Source organism: Cherax quadricarinatus, chromosome 31 (genome assembly GCF_038502225.1).
Source record: "Cherax quadricarinatus isolate ZL_2023a chromosome 31, ASM3850222v1, whole genome shotgun sequence".
Classification (NCBI taxonomy): domain Eukaryota; kingdom Metazoa; phylum Arthropoda; class Malacostraca; order Decapoda; family Parastacidae; genus Cherax; species Cherax quadricarinatus.
The window spans coordinates 20,767,740-20,783,955 of record NC_091322.1 but is presented as its reverse complement, the minus strand read 5'-3'; the positions used below and the strand labels follow the sequence as shown (position 1 = coordinate 20,783,955).

At 37.1% G+C, this 16,216-nt stretch overlaps 1 protein-coding gene across 1 annotated transcript in view; it reads right to left on the bottom strand.

Annotated features, from left to right (window-relative positions):
- Positions 1 to 234: 234 nt before the first annotated feature.
- The window catches only part of Rab39 (RAS oncogene family member Rab39), a 552,594-nt gene continuing 536,612 nt past the window's right edge, over positions 235 to 16,216 (bottom strand). Inside the window, exon 6 of the mRNA XM_070090240.1 lies at positions 235 to 2,640. The gene's annotated coding sequence lies outside the window, so the exon portion shown is untranslated. The remainder of the gene's footprint in view (positions 2,641 to 16,216) is intronic.

The window sequence follows — 16,216 nt, the reverse complement described above, 5'->3', positions numbered from 1 at the left end:
CCAAGAAAACGAGAATACAACATAAATACTATACGAAAATACACCTCAAAGTCGGCGTTTTAATCCAAAAACATGGTAGGAGCTTTTTTTCTCATTAAGCACTGCGTGCTGCAGGATTTTTTTTATACAGTGCACACTGACCACACAGACCCAGTCTCTCACATGTGGGCCTACCAGCTTTCTCCTGCTTGATTTGAAGCCACTAGAATTATTGAGTATATATATACGTCTGAAACACTGGCTCATAAGACGTATACATACGGCCGAAACAGTCACTTGGTTAATCATGCTTGCTTTACATTTTGAATTTTTAGTCACACAAAAAATAGAAGACCTACTGTAATGCAGACTACTGCATTATAGTAATAAATGTATAAATAATGTCAACCCATTCATGACCATGTATTAGACCAGCCAGTTGGACACGTATTGGATGATGATGTCATTTGTTTACTCTTGAACATCGGGAAAAATCGAACATTTGTACTACTTTGAGCCCAATATCAAGGTATTTTTCTTCCTAAAACCAATCAAAATCATCTCCACTTCTGTAATATATCTTCCATTCTACAGAAATACACTGCAAAGTCGCTGCTTTACACCAAAAACACAGTTGCAGTTTTCTCATGCACTGTGTGTTGCAGGATTTCCTTTATACAGTGCACACTTACCACACAGACCTATTCTCTCATATGTAGGCCTAAATTTACCGGTCACAGCTTATCTGAGTAAGCTGAGCTCATGGCCTCATACTATGAGACCACAGTGGTTTCAAAGCCACCTTATCTTTTATGGATAATGTACAGTGTTTACACTTTACACAACGAGAAGCATTTCCTTTATTCGTTGGAACCATGACTAGGACTAAAAGTGAGCAGGTTATAACAATAAATGGCAAAAAACAAATTTGAATGACTTATGCAGCAAGTAGCACCACCAAACCGTAGTGGCAAGTTGGTGCGGCGACCCCGGAAATTTGAAATGATGATGGCCGAAATTAGTGCCGGATTACTGATGGAACCGGATCAGTGATTGCTGGATTAGTGATGGCTGACTTGTATATGGTAGGATTTGATACAACATTTTAAATTATAAATCTCCATCTTCTATGCAAGCTGAATCTAGGAAGCCTTTCAAATTAATTGATATGTTTTGCATGGCTATAACTCTTTTTGATTTCTTCAGTTAAGTTTAATGACTAAATACTGACCTTTTGACCATGTCTTCTAATTTCACAATCAATTCTGTTATCAAAAACTCAGTGCTCATAATTTTATTGTGTGTTTAATTAGAAGCAATCATGAAGCTTCAGTATTTGGAACCAATTTTCCTTGAAAATTTTACTGTATCAGACACCAAAAAAATTGCTATACAAAATACCATGAATTTTTTTTATATTTGTGGAGATATGAATGTAGAGTACAGTAGCTTAAAAAAGATTTATTAAAAATAAATATTATTAATGATACAATAAATATTATTAAAACAATCCTACATACTGTACTGATCTGCAAATTCTTTGCATTTTTCCTGAATAAAGGAACTACCGACACTCTTATAAAGACGGCAGCAAGGAAATGTTTATCCAATATTCATTGTCTGGTTAACTTTGCGAGGCAAAATAAACATCAACACTGGATTTTTGAAGGTGATACACTGGTAGAATTCAGATATTTAAAAAAAGTATAAAAAATGATGTAACAATTTTAAAGATTCAAGCAAAAAACAAAATTAATAAAACATCTACCCTATTACAATTTTCATTTAAAAATAATTTATGAATCTGATTTCTTTGAAGAACCTCTCTACATGTAACTGCAACCTCAATAATCTTATACAAAAGACTTTATATACAACACCATTCAATAACTACTGTAGTAAAAACTTTATATTTGGTGAACTGACTAATGGTGGCCTCAGCATAGTCTTGTGAGCATAGACAATCTCCATGATTCTTATATTGCCATAAACATATTTTAAACAATAAGCATGTGATGTGAGCATTTATAATTACTTAAATACGCCAATACAGCATACATGATCTCTCTAGCATAATTAACTATTGCTGTCACTGACCATCTATATGCCTAACCTCCAATCCTCCTCCAGTTTTTTGCTGCATACACCATATCTGTGATATTTTCTTTGCAAGTTAAATATCTGGCTGACTTCACTGCATCACAAAAAAAATATATATTATACACTATAAACATCACTATATATACAGTAGACCCTCGCCTAACAAATGCATCGCATAACGTTAAATCCGCCTAACGAAGTGTTTGAGCGTAAAAATTTTGATCCGCCTAACAATAAAAAACTCGCCCAATGTGGTTCGTCCAGGACCTGTCCATGCTGCTCCGTGGGTGCCAGTGTTTACAAGCTAGACAGTGTGGTTGCAGCTACGCATACATTCGGTACATTTCACATTATCCCAGTGTTTTTAGTGCTTGTAACTTCAAAATAAGGGAGCAAGGGGCTAGTAACCCCTTCTCCTGTATATATTACTAAATTTAAAAGGAGAAACTTTCGTTTTTTCTTTTGGGCCACCCCACCTCAGTGGGATACAGCTGGTACGTTGAAAGATGAGGAAGAACTGCAAAGTCACCATGGACTCCAAGAATGCTTCTAGTGCCAATCCTGTGGTAAAAAGGGCGAGAATTAGTAAGGAATTGAAAAAAGAGATTAAGGAAATGTGTGCAAAGTGGATTGAACTGCAAACCTTTATGGATGAAAATCACCCCAACACAGCTACTGCAAGCTGTGCTGGTGACTATTACAATGACAATGTTGTGGCCCATTTTAGGCAAATCTTCAAGGAATGCGAGGTAGAGCTCTATGGACAGCTTTGTTGTGCAACAGGGGTCCAGTGACTCTCAAGCTGGTCCTAGTGGCATTAAAAGAAGAAGGGAAGTAACCCCGGAAAAGGACTTGCTATCTCAAGTCCTCAACTTCCGCCATCTCTCCTCCTCCCATCCCATCAATCATCACCAGATCTTCAATAAAGGTAAGTCATGTATTCTTTATTTAGTAGAGTAGTAATTGTCCATGTCTTCTTTTTGGGTGTATAAGAATGTATATTTCATGTGGTAACAATTTTTTTTTTCATACTTTGGGGTGTCCGGAACGGATTAAATTAATTTCCATTATTTCTTATGGGGAAAATTAATTCGGCTAACGATAATTTCAGCTAACGATGAGCTCTCAGGAATGGATTAATATTGTTAGGCGAGGGTCCACTGTATATACATTGTATATATATAAAAAAAAAAAAAAGCCATACAGTATTTTCTGAAAAGCCATATCAGAGGCTGTAGTCTTCATACATTTTCAAAACAGTAAATGTAAGCTTAATCATTAATAACTAGGCATTGCATGATCTTGGGAAACAGATGTTTGAGATACCTTGGTTCTAGCAATAAAGTTCTGAATGCAATTGCCAGTGATAATTAATGACCGAGTCCTTCTGCCTTACTACTGTACTTCTCTGTTAACATTCTGGATCAGTGATGAATGGTGACATAATGAATATTATGCAATTCTTTCCATGTCAAATTGGCTGGTCATTAGTTTTTACACTTGAAGAAAATATAACCTCCATATGTTGCAGCCTCCTGTAAATTTCTTTTGAAAAATTTACAACTTATGCAGTGTATATATAATATTTCACTAAAACTAATTTCCTGACAAATACCTCATCAGTAACCCTTCTTAAAATTTATATAAATATATTTTAAGACTAAGAAAAACAAAACAAAAATGAATATGTATAAGGAAGAGTTAACATATTAAACATAAGGAAGAGTTAACATATTAAACATAAGGATGAGTCAACATATTAAACATAAGGATGAGTTAACATATTAAATATAAGGATGAGTTAACATATTAAACATAAGGAAGAGTTAACATATTTAATACACTACAGGCAACACTGAACATTTTTTATACAATATTAATATTGCATAGTAAGAAGGCTTCCTTAAACACCAAGTTTCCTACACTATAAATACAACCCTGTGAAGTGTACTATTATTGTATTATTATTTATATACACAACTAGCTAGCAAGCTGTCTTCACTAAACACAATACTCCTTCCTTCAAATTTACTTTTCTATATACGTACTGTACTAAACTTATAAGAATAGTGCTTGTAATCTCTTTTTTTTTTTTTTACAGTGTGTACAACGGCCAAGACAATAAGTGCTTCAGGATTTTCAGCTATGCAACATGAAGAATTCAATGGTATGGTGTTGAGCAATATTATAGGAAACTAACACCAGCATACTGATCAAATAATGTAATTACTGTACTACAGTAAATGTGTCTCACTGTTTAAAACAATATGAGACAGGTTCATAGATATCAATAAGAATGAACACATCTCTATTTACAGTTAGTAATAACAATGCTCTTTTATGTTTGGGTAAAAAGTATTTTTGGAAACAGTATCACAATGTGAATTGTCACTATAAAGTAACCTCACAAACTTTACAATACAAAGATAAAATAAAAATTGTTACATCAAATTATGAAGATCCCATTTGTAAAAATATGACTGCTGAGTCCACCACCTGCTATGTTGTGCAAAGCTGTCCCATACAGTACTATCATGGTGCATTTTATTCATAATTACATTCATGAAGGGGGAGAGCTAAACTTGTAAAGGGTCATACAGTGCAAGGGAATATGGGAGGCAACCAGGTTCAAGGAATGAGAGGTTAGGTCCAATTCTCTGGATCAAGAGCCCCTCACTAGCATCAAGGAACCTCCCTTGAGGAGGAATTTTATACAGACTAATCCATAGATATATAATTTACAAACTGTATTTTTATATTAAGATGGCTAAATCTAACTCAAAAGATCAAACTGAAACAAAGACAACAGAAATCTTGATTTTTTTTCCTATTTACCAAGTATTATGGTTCTAAACTTAAATTTTGTAGAAATTACTTTCAAGATATTGTGCTCTTATTGAAGTGCAGTACAAATATTTGTAGCACATTCTTTTATCACAATATTAAAGTGTGCAGTTTTGTACCACATTCATGCATATTCTCCAAGCCATTTAACTTTGTTTTAATTTAACATACATGAGTGATATGTTGTGTATCTTTATACGTATATGCTTCTAAACTGTTGTATTCTGAGCACCTCTGCAAAAACAGTGATTATGTGTGAGTGAGGTGAAAGTGTTGAATGATGATGAAAGTATTTTCGTTTTGGGGATTTTCTTTCTTTTTGGGTCACCCTGCCTCGGTGGGAGACAGCTGACTTGTTGGGGGGGAGAAAAAAAAAAAAAAGTGATTCAGTTAAAACAACCAACACAATGTGACTGAGAATGACTTTCAATACAGTACCCTGGTTGATAGTAGACTTTATTTATACTCACCATGATTAATACAAAAAACAGGATTAACCCTTTGAGGGTTTCAGACGTACTAGTACGTCTTACGCGCAGGGGTTTTTGACATACTAGTACGCATAAATTCTAGTGCCGTCAAATCTCGCGGGAAAAGGCTGGTAGGCCTCCATATGAAAGAATGGGTCTATGTGGTCAGTGTGCACAGTATAAAAAAAATCCTGCAGCACACAGTGCATAATGAGAAAAAAAAAACTTTCACCGTTTTTTTGGCATAAAACAGCGACTTTGCACTGTATTTTCGTATGGTATTTATTGTTGTATTCTAGTTTTCTTGGTCTCATTTTATAGAATGGAATGCATATCACAGAAATTGAGATGATTTTCACTGGTTTTACAATGAAAAGTACCTTGAAATTGAGCTCAAAGTAGCAGAAATGTTCGATTTTTACCAAAGTTCAAAAGTAAACAAATCATGCCAAGCTCCCAATACACGTCAACTGGTGAGTCTAACATTCTTTTGCAAGTGCGCCAATATGATTTATACCATTTTTTACACTAATGCAGTAGTCTGCATAACAGTAAATCTTCTATTTTTCGTGAGAATAAAAATTCAAAGTGGAAAGCAAAAGAATGTAAGAGGGGCCTTGAGACGTGACTAATGAACAGAAGAAATGTCATTTTAGTGCCAGGAATGTATTTCTTGTTTGTTCTGGACCCTATTCGGAAATTGGCATTTTTTGAAATTTGTGTGAAATTGGCAAAATTGCTAAATTCTGACCACTGTATTGGATAGTTGAAAATGGTAAATGGGTGGTTTCTTGCACTCATTCAATAGAAAAAAATGTAGTTCTAGCGAAATATTCATGTTTTTTGTCGACTAGTACAGAGGAATTGGCCGAAAATGGGGCTCAAATTGGGCAAAATCGCCGATGCATAAACATCGCCGAGACCGCTAACTTCGCGAGAGCATAATTCCGTAAGTTTTCCATCAAATCTCATAATTTTGGTGTCATTATGATCTGGAAAAGATTCTCTATCTTTTCATAAGAATTTTTTTTTTTTTTTTAAATTTGGCCGACCCTGAGAACGAGTTTCTGAGAGGGCCTGTCGACCCTCAAAGGGTTAAGGGCACTTTTCATAAAATTCACCACTAAGTCAGTTTATGAAATTTTTTTTATGTAGGAAAGGTTTAAAAAGAATTAATAAAGGGAGAAAATTAAATTGGAGAAAGTGAGTCATAGAGAAGTCAAAGTTTAAAATTAGATGAGATTACTAGGGTAAGCTATAAGCAACTGGTGAGAGAAAGGAGAGCTAGAGAGAGAGGGTACTGGCAATGAGGTCTAAAAGGTGTGCAGTAGATTTAAGAATGCAGTATTAGTTGTGTAGCAGTAGTTTATGGATACAGGATGGTGGGTGAGGGAGGGAAGAATAGCACATGATGACAAGGTGAAGAGTGGTAATAGGAAAAAAAAGTTAGCATATGAGAGGTTTTCACAAAGTAAAAATGATATAATGAGGGTAGAGTACAGGTCGGCCATCACTAATCCAGTATCACTGGGACCTGTAGTGTGCCGGATTAGTGAGTTTGCTGGATTACAGAGTGGTTAGGTTAGAATACACTTAATTAACCTATCAATAGAGGCATGTTCTGCTACATCTTCCTCATTTTCATCACTTCTTTCTCCTCCACTGGCTTGCTGCTCTGGATTTACAACCATCTGCACAATTTCTGAGTCAATATAATGATGAAATTTGAGTCAGTATAATGATGAAATTTGAAATTATGCTAGCCGAAATTAGTGCCGGATTACTGACGGAACCAGATAACTGATTGCTGGATTAGTGATGGCCGACCTGTATATGGAGAAAGAGGTTAAAAGAATAGTGAGGGAATGTAAAAGGAGAGCAAATGAAAGAGTGGGTGAGATTGTATCAACAAATTTTACTGAGAATAAGAAAAAGTTTCAGAGAATAATAAGCTGAAAAAGCATAATGAACAAATGGATTTAAGACTCAAAAACAAAAGAGGAGAGTTATTAGTTAGGAAGATGGAAGGAATATTTTGAGGAGTTGTTAAATGTTGATGAAGAGAGGCAGACAGTGATTTCATGTATTGGGCAGGAAAGTATAACAAATTTTAAGAGTTATAAAGAGCCAGATGCATGTGGGGAAGGTGCATGAGGCAATGAGTAAAAGGAGAAGGGATAAAGTAGCTGGTGCTGGTGGAAAAAAACAATAATGTTAAATAACAAAAAAAGGCACAATACCGTGACTGGAACGATACACAAATAACCTGCATATAGAAGAGAGGATTTCACGACGACGTTTCAGTCCAACCTGGACCATTTCCAAAGTCACACTGACTTTGTAAATGGTCCAAGTCAGACCAAAACATCGTCATAAACTCCTCTCTTCTATGTGCGGGTTATTTGTGTAATAATGTTAAAAGCAGGAGGGGATATAGGTTTGGAGTGGTTGGTGCATTTGTTCAATAAATATATAAAAGTGTGGAAGGTACCTACAAATTGGCTGAAAGCATGCATAGTTCCTCTGTATAAAGTAAAAAGAGGATAAAAGAAAGTAAAAATTATAGGGGAATAAGGCTGTTGAATATATCAGGTAAAGTATGGTAAAGTTATTATTGAAGGAATTAAGGGTAAGCAGGAGAGCAGGATTGCAGATAAACAAGGCTTTAAGAAGGGTAGGTGATAGATAAAGTGTTTATATTGAAATATTTAAGTAAACAATACTCAGATAAAAGTAAGAAAGTTATTGTTGCATTCACGGATTTAGATAAGGCATGTGACAGGTGGATAGAGGAGAAATATGATAGACATTGCAAGTGTATGGCATATATGGTAGGTTACTGAAAGCAGTTAAGAGTTTTTATGAGGATAATGAAGGAAGAAACTAGGTAGTGGGTTGGTAGACAGCAACCACCCAAGGAGGTACTACCGTCCTGCCAAGCAAATGTACAATGGAAATCTGTAATTGTTTTACATGATGGAAGCACTGCTGGCATCTTTTTTCTATCTCGTAAACATGTATAATTTCAGGAACATCTTGCAACTTCTACTTACACTTAGGTCACACTACACATGCATGTACAAGCATATATATACACATTCCCTCCCGGTTTTCTTCTATTTTCTTGCTAGAGGTGAATAAAATGCCGGGAGCAAGGGGCTAGTAACCTCTACTCCTGTATACATTACTTAAGTTAAAAAGGGAAACTTTCGTTTTTCTTTTTAGGTCACCTGCCCTCAGAGGGATACGACCAGTTCGTTGAAAAAAAAAAAAGAACAGTAAAGGAAGAAAGTTGAAAGTGAACATAGATAAAAGTAAGGCGATGAGGGTATCAAGCAATTTAGATAAGGAAAAACTGGATATCAGATTGAAGGGAGGGAGTATGAAAGAAGTGAACGTGTTCAGATACAACGGAACCTCGGTTTTCGAATTTAATTCATTCCAGGTGTCGATCTGACAAAAAAAGCAATTTTTCCCACAGAGAATAATGTAAACAGAATTAATTCATTCCAAACCCCAAATGACAATATAATAATATATTAATAATGATTAACTACTACAAAGAAGAATGTATAAAATTATACAGCACAGGGAAACTGTGAAAAGAATGCTAAATGAAAATTTAACCCTTTGACTGTCGAGACCCCAAATCCTAAAGTGTCTCTCTGTGTTGCAAAATATTCGAAAAAGAAATTATTTTTTCTTATGAAATGATAGAGAATCTTTTCCCGATGGTAATGACACCAAAAGTACAAAATTTGATGGAAAACTTATGGAATTACGCTCTCGCGAAGTTAACAATCTTGGCAATATATACGCATTGGCGATTTCACCCACTTTGAGCCCTATTTTCAGCTAATGCCATTGTTCCAGTCGACCAAACTCATAGCTATTTCTTTAGAACTCCATTTGTTCTATCGACTGAGTACATGAAAAAGCCCATATACCAATTTCAACTACCCAATAAAGTGGTCAGAAATTGGCAATTTAGTCAATTTCACACAAATTAAAAAAGATGCCAATTTCAAAATAGGGTCCAGAATAAACAATGCAGACATTCCTGGCACTAAAATAATATTTTCTCTGTTCATCAGTTATGTCTCCAGGCCCCTCGTATATTACTCTTGCTTTCTATTTTGAATTTTTATTCACACAAAAAATAGGTAGTAGGTTGGTAGACAGCAACCACCCAGGGAAGTACTACCGTCCTGCCAGATGACTGTGAAACAGAAACCTGTAACTGTTTTGCATGATGGTAGGATTGCTGGTGTCTTTTTCTGTCTCATAAACACGCTAGATAACAGGGATATCTTGCTACTCCAACTTACACTTTGGTCACACTTCACAGACATGCACATGCATATATATATATACATACATCTAGGTTTTCTCCTTTTTCTACATAGCTCTTGTTCTTCTTTATTTCTTCTATTGTCCATGGGGAAGTGGAAAAGAATCTTTCCTCCGTAAGCCATGCGTGTCGTATGAGGCGACTAAAATGCCGGGAGCAATGGGCTAGTAACCCCTTCTCCTGTAGACATTTACTAAAAAAGAGAAGAAGAAAAACTTTATAAAACTGGGATGCTTGAATGTGCGTGGATGTAGTGCAGATGACAAGAAACAGATGATTGCTGATGTTATGAATGAAAAGAAGTTGGATGTCCTGGCCCTAAGCGAAACAAAGCTGAAGGGGGTAGGGGAGTTTAGGTGGGGGGAAATAAATGGGATTAAATCCGGAGTATCTGAGAGAGTTAGAGCAAAGGAAGGGGTAGCAGTAATGTTGAATGATCAGTTATGGAAGGAGAAAAGAGAATATGAATGTGTAAATGCAAGAATTATGTGGATTAAAGTAAAGGTTGGATGCGAGAAGTGGGTCATAATAAGCGTGTATGCACCTGGAGAAGAGAGGAATGCAGAGGAGAGAGAGAGATTTTGGGAGATGTTAAGTGAATGTATAGGAGCCTTTGAACCAAGTGAGAGAGTAATTGTGGTAGGGGACCTGAATGCTAAAGTAGGAGAAACTTTTAGAGAGGGTGTGGTAGGTAAGTTTGGGGTGCCAGGTGTAAATGATAATGGGAGCCCTTTGATTGAACTTTGTATAGAAAGGGGTTTAGTTATAGGTAATACATATTTTAAGAAAAAGAGGATAAATAAGTATACAAGATATGATGTAGGGCGAAATGACAGTAGTTTGTTGGATTATGTATTGGTAGATAAAAGACTGTTGAGTAGACTTCAGGATGTACATGTTTATAGAGGGGCCACAGATATATCAGATCACTTTCTAGTTGTAGCTACACTGAGAGTAAAAGGTAGATGGGATACAAGGAGAATAGAAGCATCAGGGAAGAGAGAGGTGAAGGTTTATAAACTAAAAGAGGAGGCAGTTAGGGAAAGATATAAACAGCTATTGGAGGATAGATGGACTAATGAGAGCATAGGCAATGGGGTCGAAGAGGTATGGGGTAGGTTTAAAAATGTAGTGTTAGAGTGTTCAGCAGAAGTTTGTGGTTACAGGAAAGTGGGTGCGGGAGGGAAGAGGAGCAATTGGTGGAATGATGATGTAAAGAGAGTAGTAAGGGAGAAAAAGTTAGCATATGAGAAGTTTTTACAAAGTAGAAGTGATGCAAGGAGGGAAGAGTATATGGAGAAAAAGAGAGAGGTTAAGAGAGTGGTGAAGCAATGTAAAAAGAGAGCAAATGAGAGAGTGGGTGAGATGTTATCAACAAATTTTGTTGAAAATAAGAAAAAGTTTTGGAGTGAGATTAACAAGTTAAGGAAGCCTAGAGAACAAATGGATTTGTCAGTTAAAAATAGGAGAGGAGAGTTATTAAATGGAGAGTTAGAGGTATTGGGAAGATGGAGGTAATATTTTGAGGAATTGTTAAATGTTGATGAAGATAGGGAAGCTATGATTTCGTGTATAGGGCAAGGAGGAATAACATCTTGTAGGAGTGAGGAAGAGCCAGTTGCGAGTGTGGGGGAAGTTCGTGAGGCAGTAGGTAAAATGAAAGGGGGTAAGGCAACCAGGATTGATGAGATAAAGATAGAAATGTTAAAAGCAGGTGGGGATATAGTTTTGGAGTGGTTGGTGCAATTATTTAATAACTGTATGGAAGAGGGTAAGGTACCTAGGGATTGGCAGAGAGCATGCATAGTTCCTTTGTATAAAGGCAAAGGGGACAAAAGAGAGTGCAAAAATTATAGGGGGATAAGTCTGTTGAGTATACCTGGTAAAGTGTATGGTAGAGTTATTATTGAAAGAATTAAAAGTAAGACTGAGAATAGGATAGCAGATGAACAAGGAGGCTTTAGGAAAGGTAGGGGGTGTGTGGACCAGGTGTTTACAGTGAAACATATAAGTGAACAGTATTTAGATAAGGCTAAAGAGGTCTTTGTGGCATTTATGGATTTGGAAAAGGCGTATGACAGGGTGGATAGGGGGGCAATGTGGCAGATGTTGCAGGTGTATGGTGTAGGAGGTAGGTTACTGAAAGCAGTGAAGAGTTTTTACGAGGATAGTGAGGCTCAAGTTAGAGTACATAGGAAAGAGGGAAATTATTTCCCAGTAAAAGTAGGCCTTAGACAGGGATGTGTGATGTCACCGTGGTTGTTTAATATATTTATAGATGGGGTTGTAAGAGAAGTAAATGCGAGGGTCTTGGCAAGAGGCGTGGAGTTAAAAGATAAGGAATCACACATAAAGTGGGAGTTGTCACAGTTGCTCTTTGCTGATGACACTGTGCTCTTGGGAGATTCTGAAGAGAAGTTGCAGAGATTGGTGGATGAATTTGGTAGGGTGTGCAAAAGAAGAAAATTAAAAGTGAATACAGGAAAGAGTAAGGTTATGAGGATAACAAAAAGATTAGGTGATGAAAGATTGGATATCAGATTGGAGGGAGAGAGTATGGAGGAGGTAAATGTATTCAGATATTTGGGAGTGGACGTGTCAGCAGATGGGTCTATGAAGGATGAGGTGAATCATAAAATTGATGAGGGGAAAAGGGTGAGTGGTGCACTTAGGAGTCTGTGGAGACAAAGAACTTTGTCCTTGGAGGCAAAGAGGGGAATGTATGAGAGTATAGTTTTACCAACACTCTTATATGGGTGTGAAGCATGGGTGATGAATGTTGCAGCGAGGAGAAGGCTGGAGGCAGTGGAGATGTCATGTCTGAGGGCAATGTGTGGTGTGAATATAATGCAGAGAATTCGTAGTTTGGAAGTTAGGAGGAGGTGCGGGATTACCAAAACTGTTGTCCAGAGGGCTGAGGAAGGGTTGTTGAGGTGGTTCGGACATGTAGAGAGAATGGAGCGAAACAGAATGACTTCAAGAGTGTATCAGTCTGTAGTGGAAGGAAGGTGGGGTAGGGGTAGGCCTAGGAAAGGTTGGAGGGAGGGGGTAAAGGAGGTTTTGTGTGCGAGGGGCTTGGACTTCCAGCAGGCGTGCGTGAGCGTGTTTGATAGGAGTGAATGGAGACGAATGGTTTTTAATACTTGACGTGCTGTTGGAGTGTGAGCAAAGTAACATTTATGAAGGGGTTCAGGGAAACCGGCAGGCCGGACTTGAGTCCTGGAGATGGGAAGTACAGTGCCTGCACTCTGAAGGAGGGGTGTTAATGTTGCAGTTTAAAAACTATAGTGTAAAGCACCCTTCTGGCAAGACAGTGATGGAGTGAATGATGGTGAAAGTTTTTCTTTTTCGGGCCACCCTGCCTTGGTGGGAATCGGCCAGTGTGATATTAAAAAAAAAAATAAAAAATAACAAAAAATAGAAGATTTACTGTTATGCAGACAACTGCAGTATTGTAATAATTATATAAATAATGTCAACTCATTCATGACTGCATATTAGAATGGCTAGTTGGACACACATTGGATGGCGATGTCATTTGTTTACTCTTGAACATTGGCAAAAATCAAACATTTCTGCTAATTTGAGCTCAATTTCAAGGTCCTTTTCTTCATGAAACCAATCAAAATCATCTCTATTTCTGCAATATGTCTTCCATTCTATCAAATGAGATCAAGAAAACAAGAATACAACCATAAATACTATATGGAAATACACCTCAAAGTCAGTGTTTTAATCCAAAAACACAGTCGGAGTTTTTTTTTTCTCAGTATGCACTGCATGCTGCAGGATTTTTTTTATACTGCGGACACTGACCACACAGACCCATTCTCTCACATGTGGGCCTACCAGCTTTCTTCCACTTGATATGAAGCTGCTAGAATTTTGGCATATTAATACGTCAAAAACACTGGCTCGTAAGATGTATATATACGACATAAACAGTCAAAGGGTTAACTGAAATACTGTATAGTAAATGAAAATATAACTTTCCCTTACCTGTCATAGGAGAGCTAATGTTGATTCTCTTCTCTGTCTCTTTTTACCACTAGCACCTTGTTCTGGCTCACTGGTTCTTTCTCACTAAAAACCTGCCCAGTGAGGTTTGTTTCAGGCTCCATTTTAACACTTGTCTAAACTGAGACATTACACTGTACATTCCATGAGTACGTGACTTGAGCAACTTTGTTGTATTCCATACACACAAAAACTTGTCAGTCGACAACCAAGAGAACATACGAAAACCAGGACATTTTTTGTCGAACACCTCATTTGAAAACTGATTTGTCAACAAGTAATGCAATCGACAACCAAGGTTCGACTGTATTGGGGAGTAGACCTTTCTGCGGATGGGCTGACGAAGGAGGAGGTAAACCATAGAACTGATGAAGAAAAAAAGGTGGGTGGTGCACTGAGGTATCTGTGGAGATAAAAAACATTATCCATGGAGGCAAAGACAGGAATGTATGAAAGTATAGTGGTACCAACACTCTAATATGGGTGTGAAGCATGGGTTGTGAATGTTGCAGCAAGGAGGTGGCTGAAGGCAGTGGAGATGTTGTGTCTAAGGGCAATGTGTGGCATAAATATTATGCAGAGGATTCATAGTTTGGCAATTAGAAAGAGGAACAGGGTTAATAAAGGTATTATCCAGAGGACTGAGGAAAGGTTGTTGAGGCAGTTTGGACATTTATAGGGGATGGAGGAAAACAGGATGACTTGCCATACCACGGACAGGGATAGAACCCGCGATCAGAGAGTCACAAAACTCTATCCCAGTCTGTGGTATGGTTTGTTTGCAATCATAGATAGATAGAGGCAGCGGCAGCAGCGACTTCCAAGCTCCGTACTTTTCTCCAACTATCAGAGCTACCAATGCTCCTATGATGACCTAGTTACAAGCAAAACTGCACTACCCAACGTAGCACCCAGAATGACCAAAGATTACCAACAGTGAAACCTACAAATCGAAAATAATAGAGATCAAAGGAAGACTGCTCACAAACCGAAAGCAACACCCCGCTGCCAGCCGAACAACGTAACCCTAAACTTTGTATAACTACAACTTCTTCTTAACTACAACAATTCCTGTAGTATTATGAGGCGCAATGTAAGAGGAAACAGCACCAAGGCCAGCAAGAAAACACCGAAAAATCAACTATTCAACAAGTGTAGTCAGGAGGACGCCGGCCCAGCAACCACCCCACTCACCACCGCTCAAGGCGACACCACAACAATAACAACAAACATGGCTGCCACCAGCCTATCCTCCCCTCTCTTCCCAGGATTCAACCTACCAAGTAGTCTCTCAGGTATGACCAACGATCCAGATACCCTAAAGACATGCATCTCCAACTTAGTTATTGAAAATATGAATCTTCAAGAGACGCTAACAAAACAAGACACCAGGATGACACAACTCGAGAACAAAATCCTCAGTCTTGAACAAAAGTTATCAACACCAGGAATGACTAACTGTGACAAGACCATCCAAACAGTCATAGATAGCCATACCCAACAAATAATATCTCTTAATACAAAGGTTGAAGAAGCAGTAAAAGACTGGAAGAACAACTTAGATAACCAGTTCAGTGACTACTTTGCTCTCCAAGAAGATAAAACTGAACAAGATAAACTATCGGAAGCAGTAATAGTTAACAGTCCACTTTTTCCCAGTGATATGAACCAAACAAACAGTAAAGAAATTACTCTGGATATCATAAAGGACCAAACAAGTGTTATTGTACCAGAGTCTGAAATAAAAGAAGCCAGGTTACTAGGATCCCATGGTAGAAAAAGTGTTATGCTTAGATTCCACTCACATGACAGGAAAAAAGACTTAATTATTGTCTCTATTAAAGTAAAGAAAGAGATATACATAAACGAGTGTCTTACCAAAAAACGTCAGAACCTCCTGTATAGAGTCAGAAAACTTAAAGTGGGAGAATAATGACACAATACACCAGTGCTTCACACGGGATGGGAAAATTCTTGTTAGGAAAACAAATGTAGGTCAACTGTACACAATCACGAACGAGAATGATCTATCACGATTTCTCAGGGATACTAATCTTACAGAGAATAACTAAACAATGTCCAACTTAAAAGCCTACGTAGTGTAGTGTATGTTTTGCTCCATTATTGTTCAAATTTCATTGTACTATCTCTTAGTAATTAAATAATCAACTACCTCATTTTGTGAATTTACTAGTAAGCATAAGTCACCTTATGTAATTTTCTTATTTACTATTGTTTGCTTAAACATTAGCTGAATTGATTCTTTCTGTCCATATTACTACCTCATATTTTTTTTAAATACTATCAATTGATATTACTTACTAAAATTAATAATTATCATTTTTACTATAATTTCAATTTACTCTTAACATTTTTGACATTTAATAACCATTACTTGTCTAATTACCTTTACCTGTTTTAATACCACATTTACTATCTTAGAGTACTCTTAATT